General features: G+C 42.7%; 1 protein-coding gene across 1 annotated transcript in view; it reads left to right on the forward strand.

The window, feature by feature from the left end:
- Nlk (nemo like kinase) overlaps window positions 1–17,149 on the forward strand; it is a 126,601-nt gene that overhangs the window by 86,639 nt on the left and 22,813 nt on the right. The gene's annotated exons all lie outside the window — the stretch shown is intronic.

Raw genomic sequence — 17,149 nt, forward strand, 5'->3', positions numbered from 1 at the left:
AATAGAAATTGGCTAAATTTGATTATTGTTAGGGTAGAGATACTTACACTATTGTTCAGAGAGGTGTGCATTCATAATCCGGTCAGGTAGGAGTCAGAGTTCTAATGTAACTGGGTGCCTCGTTTGGAGAGGAGAGTTATGAGCATGGTCTGTCCCCGTAAAGGAGTTCAGATTAGAAGAGGGAAGAAGCCTGAGCATGACCAAAACCAAACATGGTCCCGGGTTACTAAACTTTCACTTGTCTTCCTCATATCTATTAGGAGAAAAAAAAAAAAAAAAACACAATGTATTTTACAGCTTGTGGACTGGTAGTGTTCACTTTTGACTCTGAATACATTAAGAGATCATTGAAGATAACTGAGTTTTTGTAAATGAAAACTGTAGAGCACTAAAATGTCCCCAGTATACATAGAGGCTCATTAAAGACACCTTTTAGGTGTTTAGATTTTGAAACAGATCCCATGTAGCCCAGGCTGGCCTCAGGCATGCTGTATAGCAGAGGATGGCTTCGTGTCTCTGTTGCTGGGATACAGGCATGCTAAACCTAAGGCTTCTTGTAAGCTAGACAGGCATTCACCTCACTGCATCTACAGCTCTTAAAATTGTTGTATTCCTTTAAAAAAACAAACAAACAAACAAAAAAACCTATTTCAGTCTTTGTGGCTTTTCTTGATTGGTTGATTGGTTTTTTGTTTGTTTGTTTGTTTGTTTGTTTGTTTGTTTTTAGAGGCAGGGTTTTTGAGAGCCCAAGGTATCCTAGATCTTATTCTATAACCCAGGCTTGGTTCTCAGTCTCTAGATTTGTATTCATCTGTGTTTGTTTTTGATGGTTGTGATCATCAGACCCCACCATCCACATTTGACAGGCATAGAGCTGTCTTTTGTCTTCCCCAATGTACTTTGTAAAGGCTGAAGTTTGAAATAATTCCTCTGTGTCTGGGATGCTCTTCCTGTTATGTTTTTATTGAGTTTTGAGGCAGAGCCTTGTGTATCCCAGGCTAGCCTTAAAATCCTGACCTCTTCCCTCCGCCTCCCAAATGATAAAATTATGGGTATGCATCCAGCTTCGTGCAGTGCTGGAGACTGAGCCTAGGCGTGGTGCAAGCTGAGCAAGCACGTTAGCAGCCTGGCACATCCCAGTCCTCTTGTCTTCTCACAGATATGCTTGTAGTCATTCTGACAGACTCAGCCAACAACCTTCTGGGCTGTAACAAACTGCAGAATGACAGCTTTTCACCTTGCTGTTTTCTGGTGGTAGAATCAATTTTTAGTTCGGTTTTTGTTTTGTTTTGTTTTAGGTGTGTGTGCGTGTGGTCAGAGGTTCCTCTGGAGCTTTAGTTACTGTGGGTGCTGGGAACTGAATTTGGGTCCTATGCAAGAGCAGTCTGTGTTCTTAACCAACAAGCCATCTCTCCAGCCCCATGATTTTTAAGTCAGTTTTAAATTGAAATCGGGATAGTTATTTCTGGCATTACAAACAATAAATTAGTTTGCTTTAAAAGACAAAGGAATTTGCCTTTGCCTGGGAAAGGGATGCCATTTAAACGCTTGAACAGAATGACCTTTTATCCCATTGATTTCTATAGAGAAGCACGGGCATGCTTCAGAAAAGGTCAGTGGTTCTAATTGAAGCACACACCGATTTTTCTCTGCCTGCAAAGGCACCGTGCTTTTTGTTGCAGGGGTGATGATGAGTTTAGGGCTTACCATTTGTTAAAAGAGAACATAGCTCTCTTGCTCACACTGGCACATTGCTGTCTTTCTGTTTTTCTTCAGAAAGCAGTATTTGAAATCGACAATATCCACAAACCAGAGTTTCTTTGTCCATATGTTTAGTGCTTTCACTTTCATTTGAGATGAAATCTAGGTTGAAATCTCCTTCTCTGTGGACTTGATTTGAAAAGGGGGAAAGTAAAGAAAGAATTCATTAAGTCTCATGTGTTTATGGTTGGAATTTTCTTTCAGCTAGGGATGGCAGAATTTAGAATTCCTATTTAAATGGATCAGAGCATGTTCTAACTGTCATTCTTGTATAGGAGAATCTGGCTGAAGGGTTGACTAACTATAGAATGCAAATCAAGAACTGGCTGTGTCCTTCGGAAAAGTCACTTGATTGTCGTATTTGATCCAACATGTGTCACATCAGGATAAAGACTGTCTAAAGGTGCTTGAGCCAATACTGACAACTTGAGCTTGATCCCCAGAGCCCCGATAGTAGAAAGAGAGAACTGACTCCTAGAACTTGTCCTCTGACCTCCAAGGCAAGCTGTGGCATGTGCATGCACGCACAGACACATACTCTCACTCTTGACCAATCCATAAATGACTTATTAAAAACATTTAAAAACCAAATTCAATCCTAGCACTTGGGACCCAGAGTCAGGCAGATATGTATGCATTTGGAAAAAGATGATTTTTGGAGGTAGAAATTTTATTATGTATCCCAGGATGGCCTCAAACTTGGAGGTTTTTCTGCCTCAGCCTTCTCAGTTCTGAGAATGCTATAGCCGGCTTAACATGAAATGTTATAAAAGAGTGAAAATCCCAACCATTGCATTTTACCAGTAAAGATTCAGGAGGCAGATGCTTAGGTGAAAACCTGCTAGCTCAGAGAGGAGAAAAAGCACCCAGCTGACCTTCCTTCTCAGCTCACATCCCAGAAGGAAAAGTCTAAAAGCTAAAAGTTTGCTAGTTCACCCAACAGCCAAAAGTGTGAAGCCTACTTAAGTGACATCCTAGGGTCTCTTTCTTATAATTTGTTTTAGTGTTGGTTTATGCCCAGCATAACCTGGAAGTAGATTGATCTGTTTCCCTTCTTTAAAAATCAATAAATAAGAGGGATGTTGTAGCACAGGCCTGTAATCCCAGCACTCAGGGAGGCAAAGGCAGGTGGATCTCTGAGTTCAAGGCCAGCCTGGTCTATAAAGCAAGTTCTAGGACAGCCAGGGATTTTACACAGAGAAACCCTGTCTTGAAAAAACTGAAAAGAAAAAAAAAGCAGAACAAGGTAGAGAGCAGCCCTTGACTCCTGGCACCCCGCGTGGCTTTCACCGCGTTTTTTAAAGACCAGGCCTCACTGAATCTGAAGCTGAGCTAGACTGACTGACAGCAAGTCCCAGGGAGCCTCCTGTCTCTGCCTCCCTAGCACTGATGTTTAGGCAGCTTTTCTGTGGCTGCTGGGGATTGAACTCCCGTCCTTATGCTCATACAAGTGCTTTTCCACTCCTTCCCTGCCCTGGATCATGTTTTCTCTTTATTCTAAGATGTTCTGGCAAACCAGATGTGGGAATATGAAAAATTCTCCTTTATCCCCTCTTTCCAGAATGTTCCTTTTTTGTTTTTGTTTTTGAGACAATGTCTCACTGTGTAGCCCAGGCTTGCCTTCAACTCATGGCAGTCCTCCTCCTCCTCCCTCCAAAATATGTGTCTTTGTTACTGGCCAGAATACTCTGATTCTATCCTTTCCAGTCAGTTATCTCCTTTTCTTGGTGATGCCTCCATTGGGTGTCCTTGGTATTAGAACATTAACAGCAGTGTCCGAATCGCCTTCTTTCTTTCTGCCTGCCACTCTGTCTTCTCTTAGTAGTTCTATAACTTGACAGTAGATGTCTGGGTTTAGTAACTGTCATATTATAAAATAGGAACAGAAGCTTGGTGTCAGAGCATGCCTGTGATCCCAGCCGGTGGGAGACAGAGGCAGGAGGATCAGGAGTTCAAGATGATAAGTGCATAGTGCTTTCGAGGCCAGGGTGGGCTGCATGAACCCTGTTCAACACCTACCCCCCAAAGGTAGAGTGTGTGCGTGCGTGTGTGAAATAGGGATAAGACCATCATGCTACGTTTATTTCAGAATCCTTACGATTAATTCAGAATTCTGCCAGCTTGAGGTCAAAGAAGAAAAATATACTTTGGTGACAAGCTATGACATTCTGGAGTTGACTCCTAGGTTTGAATATTACTCTTACTACTTGTGAGATCTTGGGCATGTTTCATAATCTCTCTGTGCCTCAGTTTCCTCATTAATAAAATGTAAGTAGTTAATTTGAAGATTAAATGAGGCGGATGGGCAGGAGAGCATTTGCAACAGTGTGTGGCAGTGAGTGCTGAGACAGTCGTCAGGGAAGGCCTCAAAGAGCTAGAACTCAGTGAAACTTTAAGAAAGTAGCAAGGTGTGTGAAGCCCACAGGTGTCTGGCATTGACATAAGTGGGCCTCCTTTTTTAAAAATGCATTTGTATTCTGGTCATATTTACCTGCCACTCCTCCCAGCCAACCCCCACCTTCCGACTCCTTTTCAATTCTGTGTCCTCCAGGTTTTTCATGTTTTTTTTTAATGACCCATGGAGTCCAGTGTGTGCTGCCCGTATTTAAGGGGTTTGGGGCCGTCCACTGGGGTGTAGTCTACCCACCAGAGGCCACATCCTCGAGGAAGGCTGAGTCTCAGCTGTAAATAACTCCTCTGCTCTGCGGGAAAGCTGACTGCCCTGATCTTGTGCAGGTCACATGCAGGCAGCCACGGCTGCTGCAGGTTCTTGGGTGCCGGATGGTCTTTCACAGAGGGCTGGAAATGCCAAGTCTATTCTGAATACGGTGGGATTTTAAGTTTTTATTTTTAAGATGTGTATTAAGGATTTTAAGTTTTCATTTTTAAGATGTGTTTTTATTTTTATTTATGTGCCTGTGTCTCTGTGTGTGTGCCCATGGAGGCCAGAAGGGGCTTCCCACTCCCTGAAACCCATCATAGGTGTTGGGAACCAAACTCAGTCCTCTAGGATAGCAGCAATTGTTCTTGATCTCAGCCCTGAGTTTTTGGTTTATTTGTTTGTTTTTAATTATCTGTATATGTGGAGAGTATGTTCATGTAAATGCAAATGCCCACGGAGGCCAAAAAGGGCACTGGATACCCTGGAGTGGTTGTGAGCTGCCAGTATGGGTGCTTGAAATCAACTCAGGTTCTCTGTAAAAGCAGTAACCACCGAGCCATCTCCCCAGCTGCAGAGGAGAAGTTTTGTAAGTGACTTGTTGGTTTTTATTCTGTGAGCATTGGTGTTTCACCTGCATGTATATCTGTGAGCTGTAGTTACAAAGAGGCATGAGCTGCCATGTGGGTGTTAGGAATTGAACCCGGTCCTCTGGAAGAGCAGCCAGTGCTCTTAACCACTGAGCCATCTTTCCAACCATAGAGTAGAATTTTGTAAAAGTACGATTTTTAGTTTTTGAGCTGGGAAGATGGCTCAGTGATTAAGATCGATGTCTGCTCTTCAAGAGAATTCAGGTTTGATTCTATAACACTAGTTCCAGGGGATCCAACCCCGTCTTCTGTTGTCTGTGGGCACCAAAACACCCATAGTCATAAAAATAAAGTTTTTTTGTTTTTTGTTTTTTTAAGAAAAATTTAAAGGTGTTAGCTCTTAATTTGGAATGGACTAACTCTAGTACCTTAACAGCTGTCACATCCTCTTTAGGGCCCTTATCAGCCCTTCATGTCCACAGGAAGGCTACCCAGGCTTTAGTCTGTGACAGAATTGTAAGGTTATTTTTAAAGGAAGCTGTTTGGAAGTTCTGACTCAGAATTTTTTTTCCTTCTCTCCTTAGTATAGTTGGAACAACATATCCATGCCAGCTCTTTGAACCGCCTCGGTTCCAGGTGAAAGTGGGGGGGAGGGGGCTCCACTCTAGTCTTTTCACCTCTCTATTAAAATATAAATATCTCTAAAACTCCCCAGCTGGTGCGAATGAACTGCCTCAGGCTCTCGACTTTAGAGGATCAAATCTACAAAGGCACACCTAATTTGAGCCTCTGAGAAGCCTGAGAACCCGGTTCTCATCTCCCACACTGCTTAGCCTTCTGCTTAACCTTTGATTGTGAGCTGCCTGCCGCACTTAATTCAAGTGTGAGGGTTTGCGGAGACTCACGGGATTGTGTGCATATGATCTTTTCTGTCATCCCCTGCTGTTGTGACTCCATTCTAATTTTTTAAGGTTGCTAGATACCAGGATGCATGTGCTATGTGGAGGCCTAGAGGTTTCAGAGTCACTATAAATACGTCAGGCTCACCCTAATCGGTGGATACGGGGAGTCAGTGGGGTGCTCAGCTACTTCACAGACCAGCTGTGTCTCCTGCAGTACCTCAGGAAACCTAATAGACCCAACTAACACACTAGCACGCGTGAGCCTGTATTTTGTCAGCGTGCTCTTTATTTCTATGCCACCGGTTCTAATGCTTTGTTCAATGCATGTTGTTAAATATTAATACCCCTGGATCACATAATTGGCCATAGGTTTAATGTTACATATCTAATTGGAACTCTTTATTTTTTTTTTTTTCCCTCTTACTGATACTTAAGAGGAAGCAAGAAAACCAGATGGTAGAAAATAGGATTAGGTTGTACTGGGCTTGGTGTGAAAGCTATTTAGGAGGTTGAAGGAGAAACTTCAAGGCCTACCTGGACTACAAAGAAAGTTCAGGGCCAGCTTTTTATTATTATTATTATTATTATTATTATTACTTTTATCCATTTATGGGGAAGGAGTGCTCACACAGAGGCAAGGAACCGCTTGCAGGAGTTGATTGGGTTGGCCTGGCCGCAGGCGCCTTTGCGCCCTGTGCCGCTCTGCCAGCTCTGGGTTTGGTTTTGTGTGTGTGCGGTGCTCGATTGCAAGATGCCGCCTGTTGTTACCACTTTGAACCCGCTACAGAACCCACACAAGAAGTTCCCTGAGTTCTCATAGAGATTAGGTCTTGGAATCATTCTCTTTTTTCAGTTTGTATGAAACCAACTATCTAGACCTACTTCTTAAAGTGACACATCCTGTTGAAAACTTTTTTTCTGGCACAAGAGCTTTTTGTCCTATATGACTGGATGCTAAAGGAATATGCATGCCTATGGTAGACATAATGTTTTCCAGCACCAGAAAAACTTAAGTGAAACTACATTAATATGTGAACAGCGGACGCTAGAGAGATGAGCCAGCTCTCTAAGAATACAGCTACTGCAGAGTTCCAAGACAGCCAGGGCTACACACAGAGAAACCTTGTCCTGAAAAAAAAAAAACCAAAAAAGAAAAAAAGTACCTACTGTTCTTCCAGAGGACCCAGGTTCAATTCCCACCACCTACATGGTGTACAGCCCAGGTCCCAAGGGATCTGATCCTGCCCAGCTTGCCAGCCTCTGGCCCTGAGAAGGTTACTTGTTTTTCTGGATGAGCGTGAAGAGTGCCCTCTTCCTCACAGGGCGGGCGGAGTGTGCATGTAGAACATGTGGCACAGCTCCTGGCACTGATATTTCATAAACTCTTTACCTCCTCCCTGTAAGAATGAGAAAGATGGCTGCCACCTCATTCCTTTCCCCTTTGTGCCAGACACTGTGTGATTCTAAACCCAGTTGCCTAAGTCCTGGCAAGAACATCATTGCACCTATATTATAAGCACAGAAATGTGAAAAGTTATGTAACTTGCCTAATGTTACCAAGCTGGTAAATGGCAGAGTCAAGATTGTAACCCTGACCATTTTGGTTCCATCACCTTCCCACTAGCTAAATCTGTTTAGCTTCTCATTTTCAAAGATCAGTTTCCAGGGCTTTCCTCTTCTGAAGTGTAATTATTTTGTTCTTAACTTGTCATGTGGTTTTATATTTCTAGGGTTTGCCTCATTTTTTCACAAACAGGGTATGGTGGAGACCAAGGGCTGGGCTCTAGTGCCAGAGGTCTGCTTGGAGCTAGGTATGACCTTTGACTCATTCATGTACCCTCCTAACCCCCCTGCCCCTTTATGTAATGATTGTGATGGTAGGACTGGCTTCTTGGAGTTAGTGGGAACAAAGCAAAATAAATTCAGATATAACAAAATGTCAAGTATATAGCAACTGTTTTTCCCTTTTGATCAAGCATCTGTGTCTGTGCTACTAAAAATCCTGTTTTCTTGTTGTCCTGTTGCTTCATTTTTATATATCAATGTCAGTTTGTCTCCAATCCCTTGATTGTTTGCATTCATCCATCTTGTTTCTCTGTCCCATCATTGAGCTAGCATGCTCTCTACACCCAGTCAGTATTTATTGATGCCAATGATTATGGTTAAACGAAGATACTCTTGGCATCAGTCCTTCAGCCTCTGAGACTTCTTGAGTAATCATGACTTCCTAAAAACAGAAAAGTACTCAATCATCTTACTCTTAATAGAAGGTCAGACTTTGATGTCAGCATTTATTGTGTGGTGATTATATCGCTTCCCCCCTCCCCCCGAATTATCTTTGACATTTGGGGCAGTCGGGATTTCTGGCATGAAGCTGATTATGCTGCATTCTTAAATTACTTCCCGAAGCAGATGTATTGTCCTAGAGCTGGGTTAAATAAATATTGATCAAAGTTCAGATGTATTTTAATTGGAGCAAGAGGTCAGGGAAGGCTTAAGATTGAGGTGTTTGTCTTGGGCTGCCAGGCTCTAGATTAGTTTTCTAATCTTCTGATAATCTTTTCTACATAAGAGAAAATTATACAAACCTGTTTTTTAATTCTGAACACCCCTCCTTTTTTCTCTTCCTCTCTGTCCCACCTCATTTCCTTGGTCCCCAGGTGGTTTCTTAACTCGGTCTTTCTTCTGATTCTGTCCTAAGCAGCCTTTGTGGAGCCTGGCAGGAAGTGCTGTTCGGTCACCGGGCACTCAGAGCTCAGCCTCTGACACACTAGCATGCATTATTCTAAGGAGTGTCCTGTCATAGGGTTGAGTTTCTAACCCATTACTGATGATTTTTTTAAAGATGATTCTTACTTAATTGTGTGTTCCTTTGGCGTCTGTGTAGGAGCACGCACACATGGAGGAATGGAGAGCCATCTCTCTAGCCCCCAGTTCTCATGCCAAGATTGTCTTTCAATAAAGGGATTTTTTTAAAAATGATATGTAAATATCTTTTGCAGAGAAATACAAGATTGTAGCCAAATAGTACTCCGAATGTGACATTTCATTTGATAGAAAATGAAAGAGGCAATTTGCTGTTTTTTTTTCTTTTTCCTTCTTTCTGTTTGTTGGATTAGGTGGGTTTGGGTCCTGGAGACTAGGATCTGGTATGTGCTCTTCTGCTGAGCTATATCCGAAGCTCTTTCTATTTTGAGATAGAGTCTCACTGAATAATACAGCCTGGGCCTGAACTAACTGTGTAGCACAAGCAGGCCTCAAAGTTGGGGTCCTGCTACAACATCAACCTCCTGAGTAGCTCATGTCATCACTGAGTGATATCCCCAGCCCAAAGAGTTAACAGGGGTGATCATCCTTCTCTGTCCCCAGCCACTGCTGGCAACAGAATCCTGGGGCTTTAATACTGTCTAAGCAAGCACTTCTTTACTAAAGTAAATCCCTAACCCTGCTTTGATTTAGTTTGTCAAATCTAATGATTCCCAACCTTGTATTTTTTTCAATTTTTAACTTCTCATCAAGGGCTTAACTTATAATTAGACTTTCTAATGATCTAATTTATAATTTTTTTTTCTGTTTTCCTATTAAGGGCCAATAACTAGCCCCTCTGTCTTACCGCAGTCTAAAAATACCCTGGAGTACCTTGTCCTTTATATATATGTACATGCATCTGTGGGGGAGGAGGGCACACTCACTTTTAGTTTCTCAGAAGTAACAGAGACTGTGAAGTGATTTAAATAACCACATATGATTAATATAGGTGGAAAGAAAATATTTCTTGGATTGTCAAGAGTTTGTTTTATAATTTGACTATCAAGACAAATGAATAAGGCTGGAGACATTGAATACTCAGGAGGTAGAAATAGGCAAGGAAGTTGTGAAATAGACTTGTCTGCTGAGATACTTTTTTTTACCTTTGTTCTTTTTCAGTTACTGGCAGAAGGGTAGCATCATTTGGCTTGCAACCTGATGCTCATCACTGAAAAGGCAAAGAGTCAGACTTCAGCATCGTTAGAACAGATTTAAATGCAGTATTGTGTCAGGCATCTTACCCCCTCCCAGCCTTGGCATATTATACTTGTAAATAGGAATAAGTGCAAATTAGATATAAATGAAATGACACAGAGGCAAATACAAGTTTTTCATTTTAAAATGATAACAATACTTTCTTCATCTTGTAACCTATAACTAAAAGTACAGAATTTAGCTATGTTTTATTTCAGTCTGGGTTGGCTTTTAACCCAACATAGCTGTCAACATAGACTAGGGTCTTCTGAGCAGAAGAAACCTTAGGAGAAAATGCTTCCATAAGATTGGCCAGTAGGCCAACGTGTGGGGGTGGCCATTTTTCTTAATTGATGGTTGATATGGAAGGCTCAACCCATTTTGGGTGGTGCCATCCCAGGACTGGTAAGAAAATGGGTTGAGCAAGCCAGTAAGCAGCATTTCTTCTGCATCACTTCCCACATCTGGGTTGCTCCTGCTTTGATCCTGCCCTTTCTTCCCTGCATGATGGACTGTAAGCTGTAGGAGGCTTGCCATCATGGGGTTTTAGTACAGCAATAGAAAGCAAACTACAGCCTTTGCATACCATGGCGATGCTTGATTAACAACGTGAAGTTGTAGGTGTATAAAAGCAAGCTCCCGTAGGAAGCAGCTTGGTGAGGTATGGAGAAAGCGCTGGGCTAGCAGTCAGGAAATCTCAGATCGTGGCCTGAAGCAGTGGCTCAATAGTTTAGCGAGTATATTGCTCTTCCAGAGAGCTTGAGTCCAATTCCCAGCACCCAGTCCAGGCGGCTCACCAACCACCTGTAACTCCAGCTCCAGTGGGATCTGACCTCTGCTCCAGCTCACGTGCTCATACCACCACTGCCACCCTGCATACATAAATACTTGATAATAGAAATAGCAATAAAAATAAATCTTATAAAATAAAAATGTATCTTGACTGGAAGCGTGACCTTGAGTAACTCACATATATGTATGTCTACTAAGATGTCTTCAGTAAACCAGTATTTGTGAAAGCAGTAAAGAAGCTTGAAATGCTAACTTTTCCTTTTTTAGGTTTTTTGTTGTTGTTTTTATTGTTGTTGTTGTTTTCCTATACAGGGTTTCTCTGTTTTAGCTCTGGCTGTCCTGGAACTCATTCTGTAGACCAGGCTGGCCTCGAACTCAGAACCACCTGCCTCTGCCTCCTGAGTGCTGGGATTATAGGCATGCCCCACCACTGCCCAACTGAAATGCTAACTCCCCTCCCCCGCCCCCCCATATGAAAGCTGGAGAGGAAAAAAAAAAGACAGGGTGGGGGAGGGGTGCCCCAACAGAGAGGGGAGAAAGCAGAGAGGAGTGAAAAGAAATGCACTCCTTAGCAGCACCAAGCACTGGTGTTTTGTCTTGCACACCGGAAGCCTGCAGTGCCTGCTCCAAAATCCAGTTGTCATTGTTCATTCGCGTCATTCGTTTTTCTGAAGCAAATCAGTACATTTTGAAATTCATATTTCATGGAACTACTTAACTAATTGCTGCAATCAGCAGCAATTTATTTTATAGCAGGGCTGTTCAAATCACTCTGAGGTTGGTGCACCACGCACAGTGTTTTAAATGATCTTATTTTTAAGGACAGGTTTTAATCTAGGAAATGGTTAATTTGCTAATAGTCTCCTGGAAGCCTAAGCTCTGGTTTGCAGGTCATCTTTGCCCGATGATAACTTAAAAGACCATAGCAAAGTCATTGACAGTAGGTACACCAGCTGTCAGAGAGGCTGTCCCATTTAGGAGGACCATGAGAGGGTAATAGCACCCTGTTTTTACTCTTGTGTGGAGCTCCTCATTAGATTACTCAAACAATAATCAGATAGATGCTGTTCAAGTTAATGGCACCTCTGAGGCCCTGTCAAGAGAGCTTTATTTAATGTGCAGCAGACCTGGAGTGATGCAGGTGCCTTTTCAGGCCCTCATTTAATTTAAGCTCCTTTAGTTGGCATGGCAACTAGTTTAGACATCTGGGAAACATTATGCTGGGGATTGAGACTTCAGAGGATTTTGCTGGAGCAAAGTAGAAACCTTATCATAACGAAGTATGTGTTACCTCTGGATTTTTGCAGGTATAATGCTAAATTTTCAAAATCAGGAATTGTGTTTTCCAAGGAAAAATTTAAACATTGTCCTGGTGGTTGGATTGTTTTGTCTGATTTTTTTTTTTTAAGAATGCCCCCTTCATACACTAAAGATATGTTTCTCTTTAGAATGTACTATGCTAAACATAAAGCAAGAAAAATTCATTTTCTGTTGTTTTAATAATTTTTAAAAACCTCATCTTAAGCTTTTCAGTGTTAGACATTCGGAAGCAATTGAAGGGAGTAAGGACATTTCACAAAGTGACCAGAAAAGCGCAGAAGTCAACAGGAGCACTGTGTTATTTTGCCTAGATTTCTACTTAGCTAGAATTTGCCCAGCCCGTCATCTTATGAACAAGGCATTTGTTTTAATTCCTCCTTAAACATCTTAGAAGCTTGGCTCGAAGGGTCTTCAGGTTCCCAGATCCTGAAGACCGGGACCGAGTGATGTAGCTGCTTGGGTTTAGCAGAAGTGCCTGCTGGTTTATGCTTTGTGAGGACTTGTGCACATGAAATTATGGTTTGGAAGACTTGTTTAAAGTCATCGTTGGCAGTGTGAAATTCTTGTTGCCAAATATTCTGGTTTATCCAAATCTACTAAGTGTGAGCTTCCTCTTGACCTCAGGTCTGTCATGCTGAATGAGGTGTCATAAATTTTTCATAAGGAGTATTAGTTATGTAGTATCTGTTGTGGCTGGAGAGATGGCTCAGCAAGGGTGCTTCCTGCTCTCCAAGAGCACCTGGGTTCAGTTTAGAGCACCTGCATCTGATAGTTCAGTTGCTTGGAACTCCAGCCCTGGGATCTGATTGCCCTCTTCTGGCTCCCATGAGTACCTGCACGAACTTGACACTCCTTCACACCAATACGCAGAACTGATTGTGGTCCAGCAGTGTCTTCCTTTCTCTCCTTTCTGGGAAAATGTGGTCACGCAATGCCCTTCCCACTTGTTCTCTGTTCTGGCTTTTGTATCAGTTTGTTCCTTTTCTAAGTTCATGGAAAATTTACTAAGTGCTGGCACCATGCCTTCACCCTGGTAACGTGAAGATGAAGCTGTTGCCCTTCTGCTTGCATGCACACCATGTCACACCAACGCTGAAGTTCCTGTTATCACAGCTGGACTGCCAGTCCTGTAGTTCAGATGGCAAAATAGATGGCGCCTAGGCAAGAAAAGAGTGCTCAGGGCTGGAGAAGGAAGCTGTGAGTAAAGTCGGCAGACATGGCAGACATCCCACAAAGATAAGTGCTTCAGTGTATCCTTTCTTTAGGACTTGTTTTCCCTGAATAAAACCTCAGCTTGACAACTGTCCTACTTCATTTGGGCCACTATAAGGAATACCGAAATCTGCATAGCTTATAAAAAGCAGTAATCTGTTCTAGAGATTGGAATTCAGAGTTAAGATACACCTGATGGATTTAATGCCTGACCAGGGCCTTCTTCCTGCTGCAGAGTCTTTTCTTCACTGTAACTGATTACATTGCTAACAACTAATAAGCTCCCTAGGGCCTCTTTTATGGGGACACTGATCCCATTCATGAGGGCTCTGCCCTCACCTTAATCACCTCCCAAAGACCCTCCCTTCCAGTATTCTGGGGTTAGGATTTCAGCATGGGAGATTTTGGGGAACACCAACATTAAAACCATTGCAACACAGTAATGGTATCTGGGCAGGTTCCTCTATGTACTGATCCTTTAATTGATACCTTGAGTTTAGTGATCCAGCACTGCTTAGGGACTGAAGCCCGGAGCTGTGGTACACACCCTTGTAACCCCAGCACAGGGGAGGCTGAAGCAGGAGGAAAGTTGGAGGCAAGCCTGGACTACATACAGTGAGGCCTTGTCTCAAAATTCTGTGTGTCTGCTTAACCTGGCGCAAAGTTACAGTGTTTTTCTCTTTCTGTCCCGTGATTAATATTTTTTATTAATTAGTATATTCACAAAGGTTAATGTCCTTAATATAGAAAGCAGCTTTACAAGTGAAAATATAGCAAAGGGGCTGGCTGTGTGGCTGAGCTGCAAGAGTTTTTGTCTAGTGTCTTAGGATTAGTATTGCTGTGGTCAAATACCAAGATGAGAAACAAGGTGGGGAGGAAAGGGCTTATTTGACTTACACACTTCCACATCACTGTTCATCATGGGAGGAATTCACGAATGAACTCAAACATGGCAGGAACCTGGAGGCAGGAGCAGATGGAGAAGCCACAGAGGTGGGCTGTTTCTTGGCTTGCTCCTCATGGCTTGCTCAGCCTGGTTTCTTATAGAGCCTAGGGCCACCAGTGTGGGCTCACCCCACCCACATATATCAATCACTAATTAGGAAGATGCCCTACAGACTTGGCTGCAGCCGGATCTCACGATGGCATTTTCTCCATTGAGGCTCTCCTCTCAGAAGCTCGTGCCACAATTCACGTGAAGCAGCCAGCACACCTAGTGTGTATAAGCCCCTTCCCATGGACAAGGCATGGTGCTCACCTCTACCCAGCACTGAGGATATGGAGGCAAAAACAGGAATTTAAGGTCATCCTCCATCCTCCGCTTCATAGGGAGTTGAGGGCTCTTCTTTTTGAGACATGAGAGCCTGCCCCCCCCCAAATTTTTTTTTTTTTTTTTTTTTTTTTTTTGCTCAGGGTAAAGTGTTTACTGCAGGCAAAATCTGAGTTTGGGACACCAGAACCCAAGGTCGCCATCAGCTATGGAATTGGGCCGGCCTGGGTTGTGTGAGATCCTATGAGAAAAATTAGGAAAAGACAAGATTGGCTCTCACACAGACTTGTGACCAGTAAACATGTAAATGGTTTTCAACCTGAAACTGTTGGCTATTATTTTTTACTTCAGCCATACTGAAATGTTAGCAAATGATTAAAAGTTCAGACTAAGAGCAGAAACCTAAGCTGGCTCTAGTGAGAACACAAAACAGGTTGATTCTTATGGGATGTAAAAAAAAAGGCTCAGAACTGGAGGCATCAGGTGTCTCCTCAGAAAGCAGGGATGCAGATGAGTCACAAAGGACTGATTACAGGCCTGTGGGGGAAGGAGCAGGACACTACATCATCTTCTAGGCGGCAGGAGAGAACAAGATTGTTTCCTGGACACAGCATGCTCGTCTGTCTGATTCCTCGCCTCACTCACACAGGACCCTGGCAGCCCAGCCTGTGTTTCTAAGATGACTCTTTTCTGGGAAAACGAATTCACCTGAGATCCACACATAATTGAGGTGCCCTTTGATAGCAGGAACATAAGCTTCAAGAGCAGCTCGTGACACAGCATAGAAGATGAATAGGTAAAAAGCACGGAATAGAAAAGATCTGAATAGTGTGATTGTTCGTTGTATTTTAAACTTCAAAATGATGTACCCTAATCTGCTTGAAATCGATCAGATTCACATAAAGCTGTATATAATGTTTATTTCAAGGTTGTTTAAAATAGCAAAAAAATGTAAAGATAACTTAGATTTTCTTTTTTAATTTTATTCTATGTGTTTTTCCTGCATACCTGAAACAGGAGTTACAGACAGTTGTGATCTGCCATGTGAGTGCTGGGAATTGAACCCAGGTCCTCTGGAAGAGCAGTCAATGCTCTTAACTGCTGAGCCATCTCTCCAGCCCAGATAACTTAGATTTTCAACAGTGATGGATTAATTAGATGAAAATTCTGGAAGTGGGTGTAGTGGCATAAACCTGTACTCCCAATGCTTAGAAGGTAGAAGTTCAAGGTTGTCTATTACACGCTGAATCCAAGGCCACTGTCTTAAAAGGAAGAAAAGGTGGCTTAGTTCAAAGAGGAGTGCCCTAGTTAGTGCTCATCTTTCATTTTGGCAAAGAACATTTGTTTTTGTTGTTGTTTTGTTTTGTTTTTGTTTTTTTGCTTTGCTTTTGTTTTCAGGGGAAAAAAAATCTAAAAAAACTTCAAAAATACACCAAAAGTAGAGATAATGTAACTCCTGGATTGCTCAGTTTCAACAATTAATCTTTTTTTTTCCAGTTGTCTATTTCTGCCCCACCCCTTAGGGGAGGGCTGAAGTATTTTAAAGTAGATTCCAAGCATCACATTATTTAACCTGTACATGCTTAAGTATGCGTTTCTGATGAGGACCCTCATCAGAACATAATGTCTGCGCCATTAGGGCATCTCACAACATCAGTTTGTTTCTACTGCCAATCTACTGTGATTGCCTCCTCTCTTTGAACCAAGCTCTAAATGGAACCCACATATCTGTACTTGGTTATTAAGTCTCTTGATTCTCTTCTATGCTAAGCATTTCTTTTTGCTTCCCTCTTTCTATCATGTGCACTCTCCAGACGCAGTCAGGAGAGCATGTGGAACAGGCTGCTTGACAGTGGTTGTCCTCTGCGTAGAATAGGGCTCGGTTAATATCACTCTTCAAGCCACCGGTGTGGTTAACCCCATTACTCTGGAAGCAAAAAAAGATTTTAAGCCATGACTCCTCACACTACCTCCTAGCAAGGTAGCACTGGAGTCCAGCGAGCTTGCGGCCCTCTCTGCTGAAGGCCTGGTTACTGAGAGGGCTTGAGTTCTCTAACAGAAACAGACATGGTAGTTTCTGTGCGGTAAACTGAGTGCCAGCATGTACATGAAAACAAACAGTTTGTGCTGGCTGCTGTGTGAGGGATCTGGGTCTCGATTCAGGGTGATGGCAGCAGAAGAGGCCTAATGTAGCTAACCTCAGGAAATTCCAGCAGGGCTTTCTCGTGGGAAGAGGGCGAGAGATACCAAGGATGGCTGAAGGTTTGTGTTTGCTGGTGTGAAGGAAAGGAGTAGCTTGGATGTGATAAAGAAAAGGGCTGAGGACCAAGCCTGGAATGTTGAAACATTTAGAGGGGAAGAGAGGCAAAGGGACTGAAGAGCCAGAGATAGCAGCCAGTGAGAGCGGGAAAGCCCCCAGTGTCCCCTGGCCAGGTGAAGGCAGCTCTAGAAGGGGGCAGTTCTCAACTGTGTGTCATGTGTCAGCACAGATTCTCCCCCACTTCCATTTTGTTTTTTCTTGATCGCTTTAAAAGCTGTATGTGAAGATTATCTAAAGAAAAGTTGCAGTTTTTAACTACACACCAGGTAAAATATAAGCCTATTATTCTTGTGTAAATATAGCAAAAAAGGGATTTCTCAA

The sequence above is a fragment of the Meriones unguiculatus genome, chromosome 7, assembly GCF_030254825.1.
Source record: "Meriones unguiculatus strain TT.TT164.6M chromosome 7, Bangor_MerUng_6.1, whole genome shotgun sequence".
Lineage (NCBI taxonomy): Eukaryota > Metazoa > Chordata > Mammalia > Rodentia > Muridae > Meriones > Meriones unguiculatus.